At 36.4% G+C, this 21,573-nt stretch overlaps 1 pseudogene; it reads left to right on the forward strand.

Annotated features, from left to right (window-relative positions):
* Positions 1–10,671: 10,671 nt before the first annotated feature.
* LOC102853529 lies at positions 10,672–21,573 on the forward strand (annotated as a pseudogene).

Genomic DNA, 21,573 nt, shown 5'->3' on the forward strand with positions numbered 1-21,573 from the left:
AAAGATAATGCAAGAAAGGAAGATCCTGGATGAGATGTACTGGGGTAATGAGAGTAGGTGTTTCAGAGACAATGAAGTTGGCTCAAGATAAAGGAAGGTTCAGAGCTGTTGTGCACAAGGTCATTATGAGTCACAAGAGACTCAATGGCACATACAACAACAAAGATAGCAGACAGTATGGAGAACTTAAAAACTGTATCACTCAAAAAGATAAAATATTCACTATCTCCAAATATTATTTAGAATTTTGTTTGCTATTTAGAATTTCATGACTTAACTGTCTAGTAGAAGCAAAGGTTTACTTTAACTTCAAAGCTATGTGGAAGATTTCATAGAAAAATCAAAACAATCTTGTCTTAAAGACTTTTCAGATGTAGAATTGACTATGAAAAGGCTTTTGACTATGTGATCACAACAAGCTGTGGCTGACTCTGAGAAGAATGGGAATCCCAGAACATTTGATTGTGCTTATGTAAAACCTATACTTGGACCAAGAGGCAGTCATCAGAACAGAGCAAGGAGACACTGCATAGTTCAAAATTGGAAGGAGGTCTGCCAGGGATGTATTCTGTCTTCATACATTTTCAGTCTATATGCAGAATAGATAATCCAGGATGCTGTGCAGTATGAGGAGCAATGTGGCTTTCAAGATTGTGGAAGATTCATCAACAACCTGCGTTATTCAGATGACACAACCTTGCTTGTTGAAACTGAGGAAGACCTGAGGCACTTGCAGAAAGTCAAGGACTGCAGCCTTCAATACAGATTGAAGCTCAACATCAAGAAAATAAAGATTCTCACCACTGGGCCAATTGGCAGCATCAGTATGGATGGTGAAGGGATTGAGGGGGTTAACAATTTTTGTTTGCTTGACATCACAGCAAACGCTCTTGGTAACTGCAGCCAGGAAATCAAGAAATGAAATGCATTGGGAAAGTCAGCTGTTAGGGACCTTTCCAGAGTACTGAAGAGCAATGGCATAAGGCTGGAGACTAAGGTGCACCTGATCCAGGCTATTATAGTCTTTGCAATTGTGTGCTATGCATGGGAGAGCTGGACAGTGACTAGCAATGATAGGAAAAGAATTGATACCTTTGAGCTGTGGTGCTGGAGAAAAGTGTTGAGTATACCATGGACTGCTAGGAGAACAAACAAACATGTTTGTCCTGGAAAGGGTAAAGCCAGGCTGTTCCTTGGAGTCAAGGATTTTGAAGCTTCATCTGACATACTTTGGGCATGTTGAAAGGAGGGACTGATCCTTGGAGAGGGATATCATGTTTGGGACAGTGGAGGGATGGCGCAGGAGAAGAAGACCCCCGATGAGATGGATTGATTCTGTGAGTGAAGTGGTGGGAAAGAATGTGATTGTGCTATTATCAAAATCTCCTTGATGTTCAGGTCCATAATACTGAATATTGATTTCCTATAGAACAAACAAATTTGTCTTGGAAGAAGTACAAGAAGATAGTAAAATTTGTGTCATATACTTTAGGCATATTGTCAATAGGGACCAGTTCTTGGGAAAAGACATCATGCTGGGCAAAAATCTAGATGGTCAGTGAAAGAGAACAAGACACTCAGCCAGTTGAATTGACACAGTGACTGCAACAATGTGGCTGGGTGCAGTGTGCAGTGGAGACCAGGAGGACAGAACAGAATCGTGCAATGTTTTGATCTCTTGTTCAGAGGGTAGCTGTGAGTCAGAGGTGACTGGATGGCATTGAACAGCAACAACATATGTGCTTCAAGAGTGTTTTACATAGCCACATTAAGTAATTACTTAGAGTATTTCCACTTTTTTTAATTTCCACTTTTTAAAAATCTGTACTGCATGCAAGTCTTTTCATAAATTTTATACAAAGCTGTGTATTGTTCAGATTAACTAGCTTAATCATTTTACCCACCTTACTAATTGTCTTTTCTTTATAGAACATTAGAAGCGAAACAACTGAGGTAAAGTCTTGGTTTAAAACACCTATTTGAAGGAAAATAAAAATATCCTACTGCCAAGAACAGATTAGTACTAATTTTAGGGTTTCTTAGGCTCTAAATTTTTATATAAACTGTAACATCTTTCTCCCATGATATGACTGGTGAGTTATAATTGACCTTTTATGTAACAGTTAAATATTTAATCATATTATAAGCAGAGCTTCCCCATTTTTTCCCCTTGGCATGCTTACATATCTACATGTTTCTGAACAATGTACCAGAATAATTGGTTTTCTTGAATCTTGGGAGTTAAGATTTGCCTGCTGAAAGGCCAAATATTTTTCCGTTATCATCACAGTTAGGTTTAGAACCAAGCTGAGGAATTTCTAACTCTTTGAAACTTATATTACTTGGCTCAACCTGTTGAGACTTCAGTGGCCATGACCCAGCCCTTACAGAATGAGACAGCTCTGCCTGACATGCTCCTTCCAACAATGCAGCTAATGTCTGAGATGTTCTAGGTATAGTCCTTTTCTCTTGGAGTGCAAGAGATAGAGCACTTTGGCATGTTTCCTACTTAATAGACCTACAAAATACAGACACTTTGCATTAATTCTTTCTTTGTTCCCTTTAAACTAAGTTAATAACTGTATGTCCCTGGTGAAAATTCCACATGTTATTATTTGTAAAACATATTTTAAGCTTGTTTTCCTTTTGAAGAGTCTATTTTTAAGTCCATAGTTTTCTCTATCCCATCTTACTAAGAGGGATAAAAAGAAACCCTTTATGATCTTGCTTAGAAATATTAATTCATCATTTGTAAGTTCTTCCTTCCATGAAACACTTAAATGTACTTATTTGCCACTGGATAAAGAGCATCACTCTTCCTGAACTTCCAACTACTTTCCCAAAAATTTCTTTTAAAGCCTAAACAGTAGCACATTCAACATCTACACTCCTGGCAGTACGTGCTGTTGGAATTGTATGTGTTCTCTGAAATGACATAGGCTTTCTCTACAGTTCTCTTCACGTCTGTTTGATCCCTAAAAACAAATCTCTTTCACATACATAATTCTACCAACAGTCCCTTTGAAGTAAACAAACATATTTCTAAGTTTTAAGCTGCAGTATGTTATTACATGTCCTCAAAGTTTCTATCATGTTAAAATGGACATTCAAAACCAAACATTATATTGACTCTGAGTCATGAGATAAGCAACCTAGTATAAAATCATAGAATTGGTCTGTTTCACCTCTTAAATACCCTATGTCATTTACACTTGTTTTCATTCCTTTAGCCATCAGAAACAAGCAGCAGTTCTTCAACTGAGGTAAATAGTTTTTATTTTACTTAAATTTTATCCCAATTAGTTAGAAAATATTGTTTATAAAAGTTTTATAAAAGTGAGAGCTATATATCTTACAAAGTCACATTGTAAGTGACATTATTCTAATTTTAGCAGGCATAATTATTAACATAAAATAGCAAAGTAATAATTTTATTAGAGATAAAATTACAAAACACTTTCTGGAAAAACAACTGCATAGAGTTAAGCCATTTGAAGCACTAATTTTTTTCCTAATGATTTTGCCCTTTTAAAATTTTTTAAGAGCTCAGTCTTAAGGTTTACAATAAATATGCTTTTATAACAAAGATGTAAGCATTTTAAGTAACATATTGAAATTGACAGTTGGAATCCTCTAACTCACCGTTCCTGACTTATTACAAGAAAATGATATAATCTTTCATTTGACTTATAGAGAAAGCCTTCAAATACAACCAACCAAATTCAAATACAACCTACCAAATGATGTCATTCAGTTAAATCAGCTCACGCCCATTTCCACTACAATGGGCAATATCCCTGGTGAAATCAGGGAGATGAAAGCAATTCCAATATAATATTATTGTTGGGTATTGTAGAGTCAAGTACAAATCATAGAACACCAGACCTAAGCTCTGTCCTTTTACGCCCCATCCTCATCTTCTTTGACACACTTGAGTCCTCTGCTGCAGTCAATGTGTCCATTACTTTTGTTGGAGATGGTCTTCTCTTTCATTGATCTGGTATTTTTCCAAGCATGATGTCCTTTTCCAAAGAACAGCCTCTCCTAGCAATATGTCAAGTATGTGAGATGAAGCTTCACTCTCGGCCTCCGAAGCACACTCTGACTGCACTTTTTCAAACTCTACCTATTATGTTTTTGGCTGTCCATAGATTATACAGTACTTTTCTCCAGCACTCCAACTCAAAGGCATCAATTCTTCTTTCATCCTTTTCATTTTCCAGCACACAAATCTGTAGCAGGGATTGAAAAAGACTGTAGCTTGAATCAGGCACAATTTAGCAGAAAGTAGCTAAGAGAATACGCCACCCCCTTTTCCTTATGAATCAGGGTGAATCTCTCTCAGGGAGGAGTGATAGGGAATGGCAAGGGGCACACTGACAAAGGAGATTAATCAGAACTGGCTTTGACAAGCACTGTGGCAATTGGACAATTAAAACAGACATTGGGGGGGAAGAAGAACGAACTGGGGAGAAGGGTGGAGAAAACAGTGCAACAATGAATGAATGAAAACCCAAAATCTCTGTAAATGGTCATTAAAACAAATACAATTTAATAATAATAAATAAAAAAAATATCATAAGTGTCTCAAAATAGTAATCCTATATCAGTTATTCAGGAATGTATGGCTTAAATAATTTTCCCACAGTTGTTTAATAGTAATATTTAGTTTATTAGTTTTATTATCTTAAATGTAAATCATTACGTCATCAAACTCAAACTACATATTTTAATCTTTTAAAGGAACTTTTTCCCAATAGTATTGAGGTAAGATACATTTGCTAAACTTAAATTATACTAATGCTAATCAAAGTAAGTTAAAGGTTACTTAAATGTTGTATTTTATTTTTCTCCAGAATCACATTGTGACAGAAGGTGTACTCCCCCAAGCCTCTATGGTAAAATTTCATTTAAAGTTTTTAAAAGGCAAATTTTCGAAGGAGTGAAAGAAAAAAAAAACAACATTTTATTGATGAATTATTTCTCCTCATCATTATCTGCTACAATTTAATCATTAAACGCAGTTTGATAGTTTGGAAGACTATTTATTATCCCATTAAAGTAAAACTAATAACTATTCAAAAATCCCAGGCCTTTAACTTAGGTTTTCTGTTGAATATTTGCATTTTATGTTCTTTTAAATAATATTTGCATAGTATTTAAAAGTAAGTACATGGATGGCCTAGTGTCTAGAGAGTTGCATTGTCAATCCAAGGGCAGGTGTCTAGAATACACCACCTGCTCTATGGAGAAAGATGGAACTTTCCACCTGAGAGGTTTACAGCCTCTGAAAATTCCTTTGAAGATCAGCCCTGAATCAGTTCCAACCGATGGTAAACGTTCAGAGGATAATTAAAGATTAATTAAATATTGCATTTTTTTCCCCATCAGAATCACATTTCCGAGGGACAAGTACTCCCTGAAGGCTATCTGGTAGGATTTCATTTAATGTTTATAAAAAACAACTAACTGTTTAAAGGCATGAGTAAAATCACTATATTGATGCATTATTTATCTCCCTCCTTGTCTGCTACATTTAACTCATTAAAGGCAGTGTGATAGTTTAGATGTTTACTCTTTACCCTATGACAGTAAAATGAATAACTTTTAACAAATCTCAGGTCTTTACCTGAGATTTTTTTTTAATAATCTGCATTTTATATTCCTCTTTAAAATCTCATAACTTAATCATTAAATGACAGTGTCCAAATTGGGGAGCTCTGGTGGCCAAGTAGCTAGAGGATTGCATTGTAAACCCAAGTGCAAGTGGTTCTAATCACTAGCTGCTCCACAGAAGAAAGAAGGGCAATGTCCCCATGAATTTTTTCTTTTAATTTTCCCCACTAGTTTATTTATAAAAGTCGAATACAAATTTGAACAAATTCTTTCAATTTTTCTCATGCCCCCACACATCAACGTGTACAACTCAATGATTAATCCCTCCTTTCCCCTGAACATCCACATCCCTCTGCTCCCAGCCTCTCCCACCCCTCCTGGATCCTTAGACTCATTCTACAATAATGGTTTTATACAATAGTTATCCTTGTGGGACTGAGTTAGTTCACTCACGATAATGCTCTCCAATTCCTTCCAAGTTAGGTAATAATTTACAAAGTTATTGCTCCTGCATGCTGCATAGTATTCCATTGTGTAAATGTACTATAATTTCTCAGTCCATTTATTGTGGTTGGAAATTTGGGTTGCTTCCATGTTCTTGTGATGGTGAATAATGCTGCTATGAACAATGGTGTATAAATCTCAATTTGTGCCTCAGTTCTCCTATTCTCAGGATATATTCCATATAGCGGAATAGCTGGGTCATATGGAATTTCTATGTTCAGCTTTTTTAGTGAGTGCCAAACTGCCTTCCAGAATAGTTATACCATTTTACAATCCCACCATCAATATATAAGAGTTCCTTTCTTGCCACATCCTCTCCAACATCTATTACTTGCTGTCCTGTTAAACTTACAGCATCTGAAAACTCACTTAAGGGTCAGCTGTAAGTTATTTCCAAATAGAAGGTAAACAATAACATTTTTTAGAGTATGTTTAAAGATTACATAAATGTTAGTTGGTTTTTTGTTGTTGTTGTTGTTTTTATCCCTCCCAAAATCACATTTTAGAAAAGATGTACTCCCCCAAAGCTCTCTGTTAGATATTTAACTCAAATATTTAAAGTTTATAAAATGCAAATGTATGAAGGAATGGATAAAAATACTGTATTGATAAATCATTTCTTTTCCTCGATAGCTGTTACATTTCACTTTATGACAGAGTCTGGAAGTTCACTTTTTTTGTGCATTCCACAGGGAAGCTCTTTCTGTAAGAGTAAAACATATTTCTTTAAAAAAAATCTCAGTTCTTTAGTTCATACTTTCAGTTGAATAGTTGCATTTTATACCTTCTTTTGGACTCTGAATTGTGAAGAATTAAATGGCAGTTAGGGGAGCACTGGTGGCCTAGTGGCTCCAGAGTTGTGTTGTCAATCCCAAGGCAGGCAGTTTGAATTCATGAGCTGCTACCTGAGAGAAAGATAGGCCATCCATCCTGAGCTATTTATAGTATCTGAAAAACCAGGGCAGTCTCAGCTATGAGCTGGTATGAAAGAACGAATAAAACACTGTATTCATGAATTATTTCTACCTTTCATTATCTGATCATGAAAGGCAATATGATAGTGTTTGGAAGTCCATTCATTACCCTGTGGGAGTGAAAAATAACTTTAAAATGTTAAACATGGTTTTGTCTCAAAGGCAGTGAACAACATACAGATTTGATTTCATGAAAGCTTGAATATACATTCTGTATTTTACCAGTATGTTTTCTTTAAAATAAGGTAACCAAATATTTAACTATTCTTAAAAGGAATCATTGAATCAATGCTAATTAATTGGGGTAGCAATAATTCTATTATAGAATTCTACTTTAATAGTTAAAATTAAAACTTTGAGCTCATTATTTGTAGCTGTTGATCATATTTTTCCTTTTAATAGGAACAACTTTACAGAATGAAACTACTACAGCTGGTAATGTTTTTGCTTTTTATAATACAAAAATCATATTTCATAGTAGAATTAAAATATTAAATATAACATTTTACCCATTTCTAATTTTTTATTTTTAAAGGCTTTATTTAGTCTACTTTAAACTATTATTATTGATATAGTTAACAAATTATTCATATGATTATCTGTAAACCCGGTGGCAAAACTGATTCTTTCTAAATATGCTTGAACTGAAGTAGCGTATTATATTTCCCAACAAAGTGAGAAATTTATTTTGATTATATCATATAATCTCATTGCTGATGCATCATATTCAGGAATTTTCCATGTGTCTGTTTTCCTAAATTCAGTTCTAATTGGGGATTTTATAGCTATACCACTTGATGAAAGCCTTAATGTTAGATAACTTCAGTTAAAGGAAAGTCTGGCTTATTAATGAATTTTAAAATTAATTTGTCTTCCTCATCTAGAGTCCAGAGACTAGATTAGGGATCAGGAAAATGAAATTTTATTATTAATGTATATAAACATTCTGGGAAAATGGGCCCATTTATCTAATTCCTGAACCAGTTTTCTCAGATGTGAAATAAAAACAACATAATAATAAGACTTACTTGATGCATATTTGCTAAGATTCAGTGAGCAATCTTCTACTCAGCCAGTATAGAGTCTGGCTTGAACAAGTCCAACAAAACAGTCATTCTTCTTCCATCCTTCCCCATTGATCTTTTTACATTTTTAGAGTTTGTGAGGCTTCTGACAACATGATGAAGACTTTAATAATAATGTGCATTTAAACTATGGTGTATTAAACTTTCTATATGCTAAGTTTATCATTAGATAAAGAACATAGCAATTGACAGAATCTTCCTAATATTGAAAAAGGGAAAGATGAAAGTTCTTTCTGTTACCCAAAATAAACTTGACTTAATTAGAATTTCAGAGAATAGGCCTAACTCTATTTAATTACATCATTTTAAAAAATATTTTCTTCTGTTATCAATGTAGGGAAAGGAAAATCCATCATGCATTTATTCAGACTCAAATTGTTATCCATGCTTCAATTTTCAAAGAGCTAGTATTTAAAATAAAAACAAAGCAAAGTTAAATATCTGAAAGCCTCGCTGGAACTTATTTTTTTTACTGATGCAAGAAATCACTAAAATATTTTATTATTTAAGTTTTAGTTCAACTATATTTGTGTTCTACAAGTTCTTCAAAGATTCATAATTGCTCTTGCTCTTATTTTTAATAATTGTTCATAGTTTTGCCCTCCCTAAGTGAACGTCTATTATTTAGAAATAAGTAAAATCAAAATACTATAAGAAAATGTTCTTTTTTTCCCCCTTAGCAAGCTGTCCCTGTCCAGGTAAGGTTTTTCTGTATAATTTGTAAATATATTAATATTTTCTGAATGTTTTATGTTTTTACAACCCTTGTTTCTTACTCTCTCTCTCTCTTGTTTTTTGTTTGTGTGTTTTTTTTTAGCAAAAATATATTCCAAAAGAGAAAATGCTCTATCTCCCATCTCTGGTAATACTTTACTGAACTTTTTTTTTAAGACAAAATGGAAATAAATGCATTATTAGTACCTAGACATGAATATTCCTAAGGAGCCCTTATGGCATAGTGTTTAAGTACTCAGATGCTAACCAAATGCAGGAACTGCTAGTTGATGGAAGAAAGATGTAGCAGTTGACTTCCATAAAAATGGCAACCGGGCAGTTCTACATTGTCCTATAAAGTTGTTAAGTACTACAATTGACTCAAGATGGCACCAAGTTTAGAGAACTGGCAGCTTATTCTTTCCCCTTAGATCCTAGTCTTTTTAATGCACGTGGTTAGACTGCTTCATGGGAGAAAGATAGACAGTTTCCTCCTGGGTGATTTATTGCCTCTGAAAACCCTCTGGAGGGTCAGCTATGAGGCGATTCCAACTCAATGGCACAAAACAACAAATAATGAGTTAAAGTTTAGTTGATATTTTTCTTAAGTAAGTTTATAAAAAGTCTTCTTGTTGTATATTGTCTAGTTGGAACTGACTGATAGCTGACCCTCCAGTGCATTTTCAGAGGCAGTTAATTGCATGGAATGGGATTGCCCATCTTGCTTTAGAGTAGCTAGTGAATTTGTACCACATGCCTTTGAGTTGGCAGTACAATTGCTTACAAATAAAGAGTATTCTACATTTCATGGATGATTTTTTAACTTTTGGAAGATTATGAAATGAATATGTCATGGTAGAAGATATAAAAGTAATTTAAAATACATTTCCTTTTTTTTTTTTAGGAGGGACAGCTTCAAAGAATGAAGGAATACAACCATGTCCCATTGGTAATATTTTGCTGGAAACTCTATAAATGTAGAAAAATGATGATAGTTATAGAACAGGGTTCAGGTCTTTTGTTTATAGAATTACTACAAGTCATACTTGGCAACACTTAAAAACAACAATTAAAAATATGTTATGAAAGTTAAATAAGTATTTTTTAAAGTTATCTCGCACAACTAAACAGATTTCTTCCTTTCCAAACCAATGTTTCTAACTCGCAAATTAGAAATGATTATCCAGTCTGAGAAATGAAAATTAGTTGTCACTCTTCTTTGGGATAAACTGTTCTCAGTTTGTCCATGTCATTTGATGAGGGCATGATGTTAATAATCACAAATACTGTGAGGTGTTAAACCCACAGTTACAACAATTTAAACATATTTATTAATGTACCTGTTCTATAAATATGTAGGTATGTTTCTCAAATTCAATTTCTAGTTAAGGAACTTAAATTCAGTTAATCACTATCTCTTAAGAGAGGCATATTGAATGTTTCTTATGGGACACTTTTCTTTTGAAGAAACTGGAACAATACAAAAGTGTTCCTGTCCCATAGTCTCTGATACTGTTTTCTCATCTGTGAAATGAGAAGATCAGTAATATGGAAGAGATACTGATTCTTCCTTTACTTTATGAAACCATGATTCCACAATGTTTTTGCAATTCTTACTTCATTTTTAACAGTCATAAGGTACTATGAGCTCCTACAGGATATAGATAGATAGATGATAGGTAGATAGATAGATAGATAGATAGATAGATATAGAATATATAGATAGAGATAGAGATAGATAGATAGATACACACACACACACACACACATGCGTGACAATGATGTATGTATGTGTTGCCAGAGCAATCCTGGTTCTTGAGAATAACCGGCTAGATTACTTCACTGTTAACCGTAGAACCCTCCAATCACTAATTGCCTTTTATTGAACAATATAAAGATTTTTGAAGATTTTCTCACATGTCCTAGGAGAAAAATTGTCTCTATATACTCAAAATAAAGTTGGAATGATGAGAACAAGCCCCCAAATCTTTAATATGGAAAGTATTTCAATTATATCGTTTGTCTTTGACATTTTATTCAGTCTTAAAATGTAACTTTGAGTCTCTTTTTCTTTCTAGAGAGAGCTAATGAGTGTGATGAATCAGGTAAATTCCTCTCTCTCTTTCTCTCTCTCTCTGTATATGTTTAATTTTGTTTTTAATTCCTTACATTTTGGAAAGCAAGCTTCGGTTACTGAGGCGAGGGCAACCTTTTCTTTAACTTCTGCATCATCACAGAAAATTCAAGTATAAATCTAAATGGCAAAAATATTCCATCTACTCCAAATGCCTATATTGAAACTCATGATAGTTTCTTTTGGGCTCTAATAAATTGGACTTGTGTTAAAAATAATGCAGATCTTTGGTATTCAAAGTTGAGCAATTTAATTGTGACTAGTGATATTAATTGGCTCAATGGTAAGAAATTGCACTCCAAACACGAAGGCACGCTGTTCAAATCCATTAGCTATTCCACAGCAAAAAGTTGAGTAGTGTCCTTCTGCTTGATTTACTACATCTGAAAACCCACTGGAGTATCAGCTATGGGTCAGTTCCAACTCAACAGTGCATAACAATAACCTCAATTAGGGAGCTATAGTGGTAGAGCCTGTAAGGAGTTGTACTGCTAACACACTGTCTGGTGGTTTGAATCATTGGGAGAAAGGTGAACAATCACCTTTTGTGTCATTTGTTGGTGTTGGTATTGTTAGGTACTGTCAAGTAGAGTAAAATTCATAGCGATCCTATAATGTACAGAACCAAACTGTCCCATCCTGTACCGTCCTTACAAGTTCTGACACACTCAAGCCTATTGCTGCAATCACTGCTAAACCACCTGGCTGAGTCTTTTCTTTTGCCATCCTTCCACTTTCCCAAGCATTATGTCCCCCTCCATGGAATAGCCTCGCCTAGCAATATGCCCAGAGTTTTTAGAATGAAGCTCTATCATCTTTGCCTCCAAGGAACACTCTGGCTGCACTCTATCTCTTTGTTCTTTTGGTAGCCTATGGGATATTCACTACTCTTCTTCAACATCACCGTTCAGCAGCATCAATTTGTCTCTTGTCATGCTTATTAATTGTTCAGCTTTCAGATGTATAGCAAATGATTAAAATCCATGACGTGAATTGTGCACACCTCAGTCCCCAAACTAACATCATTGCTCCTCAATAATTTTCTGCATTTGTCACGATGTTGCCTATTGGTCCAGTGGTATGAATTTTTATTTTCTGTAAGGTAAGATGCAATCCATATTAAAGACTGCCATTTTCACTCTTCTACAGCAATTACTTCAAGTCTTCCTCACTTTTATCAACCAAGGTTAGGTCATATGCATCACACAGGCTATTGTTGAGTTTTACTCAGGTCCTGATGCCACATTCTTCTTCATAGAGTATTGTTGTTGTTGTTGTTGATTGCCTTCGAGTAGAGCACAACTCATAGCGACCATAATAGGTATGAAGCACCTGACAAATAGACCTGAAGCCCCTCTACAACCAGCGACCCTTATCAAAGTACATAGAGTTTCTAGAGGCATGTTGTTTAGGAAGTGGATGCCACTCCTGCTCCCAATGAAAGAGTCTAGCTTCTCAAATAATTTCCTTAGCATACAAATTGAAGATACAGAGAGAGAGGATACAACCTTGATGCACAACTTTCTCAAGTGTTCTTACACAGGGCTTAGAGCAGCAAGCAACAGCAATAGAAGAAAGTCTTTTCCACCTTGCCTCCACCATCTTCCTCCAGGCAGAACCTACCATGCAATTTACAGTCTTGGAAATCTGCTGGAGAATCAACTATATGTCGATTCTCAATAGCAGTGAATGGAGGAGATCATCAATCATCCTAGAACACATTATTCTGAAGGTTTCTTTTCTATGATTCACTACATAAGAGTTTAATTGCTCTTTTTTTTTTATTCGCAGAGTAATCATATCTTGCAATGCTTATCAGCCATTTTGAAATAAGTATTTTTTTCCTGAGGAGAAATTGTTCATACACTTACTTTCCTATTTGATGGTTTGTTTGTTTTTTCTAGCCTCACCCACAATACTACCAGCTCAATGCCTATCCCACTGACCCTTGGTGGGTCTCTCCACAAACCATGAAATATGTTACTGTACTTCCATCTCCCAGTGTTGTTAAATACATTGTCCCTGAGAGTTTGAGAAAGAACTGACTTCATGTCGTAGTGGTGGTAAGTTCACTTAAAATATTACATGGTGATGGTCTAACAAAATAAAGAAAAGAACATAGCTTAAAGAAAATATTTTTAAAAATTGACTAAGCATGTCAAAATAATGTTTAGTGTCTTGTTCCTAGAAGTTCTGTGGCTTATATAAATTTATTACTCAGAAAGGCTACTGAATGAATAATAGTGTAAGTGAATATCAAGAACAATAGATATAAATGACAATAACTGTAAAACTTTAATAACATTTGTGAACTGGCCTAGGCTAAGAACAAAGAATTAGGATTTACTGTAGAATATTTTTTCCTTTAAAAGTATGCAGCATAATTAACAACTTTTTTTCTTCTATCTACAGATGTGACTGAAATCTCCAAATATATCCTCTTCAACTGCTCTACAAAGTTATTCTAAAATTTTAGCTGGTGTTATTCTAGAGTAGGAAAATCTCAGGCTGTGGGAAATCTTCCTTTGTGTTCTCTACTATGTGTTACATAGTATCCTTTTTCTTAATTGAATTTTTCTAGAGAGTTTATTGTGTCTAAATCCAGTCACATCATTTCAGCATGAAAACCTAATTGATATTAAATTCTTTAATAAGTTTCTATCATAGAAATTTTGCTGAGTTTTTAAATTGGTTATTTTGTTATTGTCATCATTTCAAATAACTGTGAGAAGGAACTGAGCTTGTTTGTTTCCCCTTTTTTTCTTTGCAATAAATTACATTCTAAGGCATATTTCATATGTTCTGTCATTATTTCATTTAATATGGTTTACAGAATCCTAATAAAGAGTTATTATGCATGTGACGTATTTTTTCACTGTTTTTTCTGTGTAAATTTTTGGGGAGGTAAGGAAGTCAAAAGATTATGATTCTGGTCAGTAGTAGTAGGATATAATCACTCAGATAGGTAAGCTTCCAAAATGTGTTTACAGGTACATCAGCCTTGAGTCTCAAGTCTTTAGGCCAGTGTTACAAAGCTCTGCATCGTGCCAGTTTTGGCTCTTATGCTCCTACCAGTTGACCAATAAATTTGGACAATGTCTTCTAGTTCTGGTTAAATGGTGTAGCAGTCCCAAGGTTAGCTCTGTCTTATGCTCTCTGGTTCTCTGCTGCTGTGGCTGCTACTCCCATAAGCCTGGGCCTGGCTGGTGCAGAACTTCTAACTCTAAAAGACATGCATTCTCTTTGCTGGTGGTGAGGTTCTCTCAAATTCTGCTGCTGGATCCACCCAATTAAATGGTGAAATAGCCAATACCTTGGTGGATAGGCCAACATAACATATTTACATGTATTCCTGCCCATCCAGGTAACATATTAAAAAATTTCTGTGTAACTTTTAATTATGCTTTAATGAATTTAAGTTTCTTAATGGTTAGTTTTATGGTTTGTTTTTGGGGTTTGGTTTGTTGGTTTTTGTTTTTTGTGCTGGTAGCTGATTCTACCAGATCATAAAATATAGGGGAAAAAATAGATGCTGAATTTTCAGCTCAAGTTAGCTGCTTGTAGGATATTTACATAAGGAAGTATGATATATGTAGCTGAAGAAATACATATAGCAATGTGGCGGGTATGAGTACTCATGGAATTTAAACAACCTGGATGCACAGTTTACATATGGAATCACAGTTTATTTCAGTGCAATCATCTTGATTATATATGAATTCATACAGAAACTGTTATTGCCGTCAAGTCATATGCAACTCAGGGCCACCCTGTGCACAATAACTTTGACCTCTGTCCTCTGTCCTATCTTGAGCCAATCTCATTGTTCCCAACACAACAAAACCTCATTACCCCAGCTACTGTGTTAGCTCATCTCATCCAGGGGCTCTTTCACTGTCCCTCCAACTATTCAAGCATGATGTAGCTCTTCAAGGACTGGTCCCTCCTGGCAATATGCCCAAAATGTGTAAAATGGAGCTTTAAACTCATTGCCTCCACGGAGCAATTTGATTTCACCCTCTGCAGGACAAAACTTTCTGTTCGTTTGGCAGTCCATGGAGTGTTCAACACTGGTCACCAGCACCACAAATCAAAGGTGCTGATCCTTCTTCTGTCATCCTTGTCATGGTCCAGCTTTCTGAGGCACTCTGGAGAGGTCCCTAACCTCAATGCAATTGATCATCTCAATTCCTCAACACAATTGATCATCTAATAACCATTAACAGGGTCATTTCAGGACACATAACTTATTTTCTGATAAGTTGTTAATTTTTCTCTAGATTTCAACCAAGAACCATTTCCCAAAATGCCATTAGTTATTTTTCTCTACAGATCACAAAACCTCAGTTGCTTTACTCCATATTATGACATAATATCTTGCACCTTAGCCTAGATCATCTGGATAGTGATCAGTTTTCCTGAGTCATATTTATTTTAAAAGGTTTAATTAAAATCTATGTGTATGTAACATAAAATATAATAATGGTTTAGGAAAGTTTACTGTCAGACACCTTTTCAGAGTACTGAAAAGCAATGATGTCAGTCTGTGCTCCTGATCCAGGCAATGGCCTTTGCAATTACCTGCTATGTATCAGAAAGCTGGATAATGACTAGGGATGATAGAAGGAGAATTGATGCCTTTGAATTGTGATACTAGAGAAGAATATTGCTGTGATACTAGAGAAGAATATTGAATATACTATGGACTGCTAGGAGAACAAACAGGTTTATCCTGGAGAGAGAGGGTGAAACCAGACTGTTCCTTGGAAGCAAGGATTCTGAAGCTTCGTCAGACATACTTTGAGCATGTTGCAAGAAATAACCAATCTGAGGAGAGAGAGGTCATGCTTGGGAGGGTGGAGAGACGCACAAGAGAGGAACACCCTTGATAAAATGGAATGACTCAGTAACTGGGAAAATGGGGGTGGATGTGTCAGAGACAATGAGGCTGGCACAGGGTAAAGCAGAGTTCAGAGATGTTGTTCATAGGGTCACTATGGGTCACAAGCAATTCGATGGCATAAAACAGCAACAACACCAACAACTACAACTACACAACAATGGTTTCTACTCTTTAAAATTCAGGGAGATAGTATAGGTATACATCAGTTTCTGATTATATTTACTCAAACTATACACTTTAAACCAGAGATTTCTATTGAATGGTTTAGACACTCACTAAGTTTCAAATGAGCCATACCACTTATCCTGAACCCAAATCTCATCACAAAAAGTAGATCTGGTTTTTTCTCCACATTTAAGAATTAGGTGTTAAAACTCAGAATATGAATCAAAGACCCTGTGAAAGACCAGGTACTTCTATTCTCCACAAAAACCAAAGGAATCATAGGCAGAAGGCACTGTAAAATGTGGCAATGAGGGTGGTGAAAAGAGAATGAAGAGACTGTGACACTATTTTGAGAGAAATCGGAGCACCCTTGGAGATGTAGTGATAGTTAGAAATTTTGCTTGCTGAGAAGAGTCTTGGAAAACTGCCTTATAACTACTGTGAGATAAATTGTGCTGGATGAATGAGGAAACCAGAGGTGTTGAAGTGAACCCGGACTTTCACTAATTGAGGAATTGTGCTTTGTTAATGTGACTTGGGATTACTGGAGTAAATTTGGATTTGCATTGTGTGATAATCTTTGCCTCTAAATCTGTTTGTTTTCCTAGCAGTCCATAGTACCCTCAATACTCTTCTCCAGCACCACAGCTCAAAGGCATCAATTCTCCTTCTAACATCCTTAGTTATTGTCCAACTCTCTGATGCATAACAAGTGATTGCAAAGACCATGGCCTATATCAGACGCACCTTAGTTTCCAGAGAGAAACTATTGCTCTTCAATATTTTGGAGAGATCCCTAACAGCAGACTTTCACATCACAATACATCTTTTAATTTCCTGGCTACTGGTGCGGAGAGTGTTGACTGTGGAGTCAAGCAAACTAAAGCTGTGAACAATCTCAATCTCTTCACCATCCATCCTGATGCTGCCAATTGGCCCAGTGGTGAGAATATTTGTCTTCTTGATATTGAGCCTCAATCCATATTGGAGGCTGCAGTACTTGACCCTCTGCAGCAAATGCTTCAGGTCCTCCTCACTTTCCACAAGCAGGGTTGTGTCATCTGTGTAACACATATTGTTAATAGACCTTCCACCAATCCGGATGCCACACTTCTCCTCATAGGGCCCAGCCTCTCGGATAATCTGTTCTGCATACAGGTTGAAAAGGTATGGAGATAGGACACATCCCTGGCGTATGCCCTTCCCAATTTTGAACCATGCAGTGTTACCCTGCTCTGTTCTGACGACTGCCTCCTGGTCTAAGTATAGGTTTCTCATTAGCACGATCAAGTGTTCTGGGATTCCCATTCTTCTCAGAGTCAGCCACAGTTTGTTATGATCCACACAGTCAAATGCCTTTGCATAATCAATTAAACAAAGATGTATATTCCTCTGGCATTCCCTGCTATCAGCCAAGATCCAACTAACATCAGCTACAATATCCTTAGTATCCTTACCCCTTCTAAATACAGCCTGGACTTCTGGCAGTTCTCTGTTGATGTGCTGTTCCAATCGTTTTTGGATAATCTTCAGTAGAATCTTGCTTGCATGTGAAATCAATGAGATTGTTCTACAGTTTTCACATTCTGTTGGGTCACCTTTCTTTGGGATGAAAACAAATATAGATCTCTTCCAGTCTGTTGGCCAGGTGGTTGTTCTCCAGCTTTCTTGGCATAACTTGGTGAGCATATCCAGGGCAGCATCTGTTAGCTGAAATATGTCAATTGGTATACTGTCTATTCCTGGGACCTTATTTTTTGCTATTTCCTTCAAAGTAGCTTGAACTTCTTCCTTCATCACCATATGTTGTTTCATTAAATTCTTTTGTGTCTGCCAATGCCTTTAGATACAATGACTCAGTACATCCTTTCCATCTTCTTCTAATACTTCCTGGATCATTTAATATTCTTCCTAAAGCATCCTTGATTACAGCAACTCAAGGTTTGAATTTGTTCTTCAGTTCCTTGAGCTTAAGAAATGCTGAGCTGAACGAGTTCAGTCCTTTTGGTTTTCTGACTCCAACTCCTTGCACATTTCATTGTAATATTTTACTTTGTCATCCCACGCTGCCTTTTGAAATCTTCTATTCAACTCTTTGGTATCTTGAGTTCTTCCTTGTGCTTTGGCTTCTCTGAGCTCCAGTGCAATTATCAGAGTCTCTTCTGACATCCATTTTGGTCTTCTTTTCCTCTTCTGTCTTTTCAATGACTGTTCGCACTCTTCCTGGATGATACCCTTGATATCCTCCCACAACTCGTCTGGTCTTCGCTCATTAGTGTTCAAGGCCTAAAACCTATTCCTGAGATGGTACTGAAATTCTTGGGTTATAGACTCAAAGTCATAGTTTGGTTCCCATGAACTTGATTTAATTTTCCTCAGCTTCAGCTTGAACTTGCATATGAGTAGTTGGTGGTCTGTTCCACAATCAGCTCCTGACCTAGTTTGCACAGCTGATATTGAGCTTCTCCAGTGGTTCTTTCCACAGATGTAATCAATCTGATTCCTATGCATACCATCAGGTGAAATCCATGTATATAACCTGCGTTTATGTCTCTTAAAAAATGCATTTGCAATGAATAAGTCATTGATTGTGCAAAATTTGATCATCCTCTCTCCAGCTCCATTTCTGTCACAGAGTCCATGTTTTCCAGCTACTGAATCTTCTTCTCTGTGCCCAACTTTTGCATTCCAGTCACCCATTATTATCAATGCATCTTGATTGCATGTTTGATCAATCTCCGACTCTAAAAGTTCGTAAAAATCTTCTATTTCCTCTTCCTTGGCTCTGGTTGTCGGTGCATATATATGAATGATAGTGGTATTCATTGGCCTTCCTTATATGCGTATGGATATTATCCTGTCACTCACAATATTGTACTTCAAAATGGATCTAGCAATGGCTTTCTTAACTATGAAAGCAACTCCATTGTTCCTCACCTTTTCATCTCCAGAGTAATATATCGTAAGTGCATCCGACTCAAAATGCCCCATGCCAGTCCATCTCATCTCCCCAGTGCCTAGTATGTCAATATTTATGTGTTCCATTTCTTCCTTAACAATATCTAATTTACTTCTCTAAAATACTCCACAACTGTGAGTAAAGTCTGTCGATGAGTAATGAACTCAGATCAATGATTGGTAAAAGTAAGTGTAAGAGCTTGTGAGGAGGCTATCTGACTATGTAGCTATTTTATGGTGCTATGGTGAGGGTGGAACCATACTGCTCCTTGGAGGTAAGGATTTTGAAGCTCCATCTCTTGTACTTTGGACATGTTACCAGGAGGGATCAGTCCTTACAGAAGGCCATCATGCTTGGAAGAGTGGATGAATAGCACAGCAGAGGAAGACCCTGGATGAAATGAATTGTCTCAGTATATGAGGTAATAAGGGAGGGTGTGCGTGTGTCAGGGACAATGAAATTGGCTCAGGATTGAGGAGGGTCCAGAGTTGTTGTACATAGGGTTGCTATGAGTTGGAATTGACTTGACGACACATAGCAACAACAACAATATCAATATTATTGACAGGGATAATTCCCTTTTATGAAGTGTGTAGAAGTCAGTCCCTGCCACCCTCTTGTTGCATGGATTTCTATTATAGAATTGTAGAAGTGTAGGGAGATAAGTAGCTCTCTGATAGACTTGGGACATTTTTATTTACCAGTTACAGATAATACTATATTTATATAATAAATATTACCTTGCTTTGACTGTGGTTTTTTTCCTGGGGATAAGATGCAGAGATTATTTTGGTGTGATGATTACTCTCCTCAGATCTATGGTATCTTAAGTTTTCGTCTTGCCTGTGAAAGTTGCTATTACCTTGAGCTGGTAACACTAAATTTTCTCCATTTTAATTAAAATAAAAAAGCAAAACACTTTAAATTGTTGTATGCTTCCCAATAAATTTCTCACTCAATAATAAAATTTACAGAAAGTATGGGTTTTCAGGCATTCATTGCTGCACATTTTCTTCACTCCCTTTTCTCCAATTCACTTTTTAATGTGTATTTTGTTCCAGATTGTTCTCATACATATAACATCTAATTCGTTCATTTTTTATATTCCTTCCATTTTTCCGTTCCAGTGTTGTTGTTTATCAGTGAGTCAGACCTAACTCATAACTGAACCTCCAGTGGATTTTTAGAAAGTTATTGGCACAGGAGCAGATTGTCCATTTTTCTCCTGCAGAACAGCTGGCGGATTTGGATTACTTACATTTGCAATGACTGGCCATTCGGTCAACTGATCTTTAATAAAGAAAAAAAAATCTGTTAAGTGGGGAAATGATACAGCTTCTTTAAAAAGTAGTGCTAGCGGCTGAGGCTCGCAGTATTGTGCTCGACTTTCACTCCAGATGCAGCCTGCGGAGCCCAGGGCTGGGGCAGGAGTCCATGAGTGAAGTGGGCGAAGAGGCGAAGGAAGCATAACGACGAGCCTGGGTATGGGCGTCTCTTTGCAGTGTTTCAGGCTGTGCAGACTAATGGAACTCAGCCATTAAGTAAAACATAGGAACTCTGTAGTAATTACAAAGAACACCTCAGGAGGCAATAAAGGATGGTTTGGAAACTGGTTTCACCTAGAAGTCTTCATAGTGAATTAATGTGCCCAATTTGTTTGGATATGTTGAAGAACACTGACTACAAAGGAGCATATACATCACTTTTGTGCAGATTTCATTATCACAGCTTTCAGAAATTGGAACAAAGAATGTCCTACTTGTCAGAAAAAGCTAGTTTCCAAAAGATCACTTAGGCCGGACCCAAACTTTGATGCTTTAATCAGCACAATTTATCCTAGCCGTGATGAGTATGAAGCTCACCAAGAAAGAGTGTTAGCCAAGATCAACAAGCACATTAATCAGCAAGCACTCAGTCACAGCTTTGAGAAAGGACTGAAGATACGGGCTCTGAACAGACTTCAGGGAGGCTAGAAACAACAAAGGAAAGATTGAAAGTGGAGCTGAAGATAATGGTGAGAGCTCACTCTGTGGTAATGCATCCACACATAGCAATCAAAAAGCAGGAAATAGAAACAAACGAACCAAAACATCAGATGATTCTGGCCTAGAGCTTGACAACAACAAAAGAACAGTGGTGATTGATCCAGTCATGGATGGTGCTAGTGAAATTAGCTAGTATTCAGGCCACACCCCACACTTAACGGAAAAAGATGACAGTGCACAGACAAGATATATAAAGATTTCAGGTAACTCCACCGTTGACCACTTATCTAAGTATCTGGCTGTGAGACTAGCTTTAGAAGAACTTCGGAGCAAAGGAGACTCAAACCAGATGAACCTTGATATAGCCAGTGAGAAGCGGTGTACCATTTATATAGCCACTGCCAATTTCCAGTTTACTGTATTAAACGGCTCTTTTTCTTTGGAAGTGGTCAGTGAAAGAATTTCTGGCAAGTGAACAAACCCTTGGAACTTTATTATGCACCCACAAAAAAAGCACAGATGAGCTTTTACTAA

Source organism: Elephantulus edwardii, unplaced genomic scaffold (genome assembly GCF_000299155.1).
Source record: "Elephantulus edwardii isolate Elephantulus edwardi_28Jun2011 unplaced genomic scaffold, EleEdw1.0 scaffold00192, whole genome shotgun sequence".
NCBI classification, from domain to species: Eukaryota; Metazoa; Chordata; class Mammalia; order Macroscelidea; family Macroscelididae; genus Elephantulus; species Elephantulus edwardii.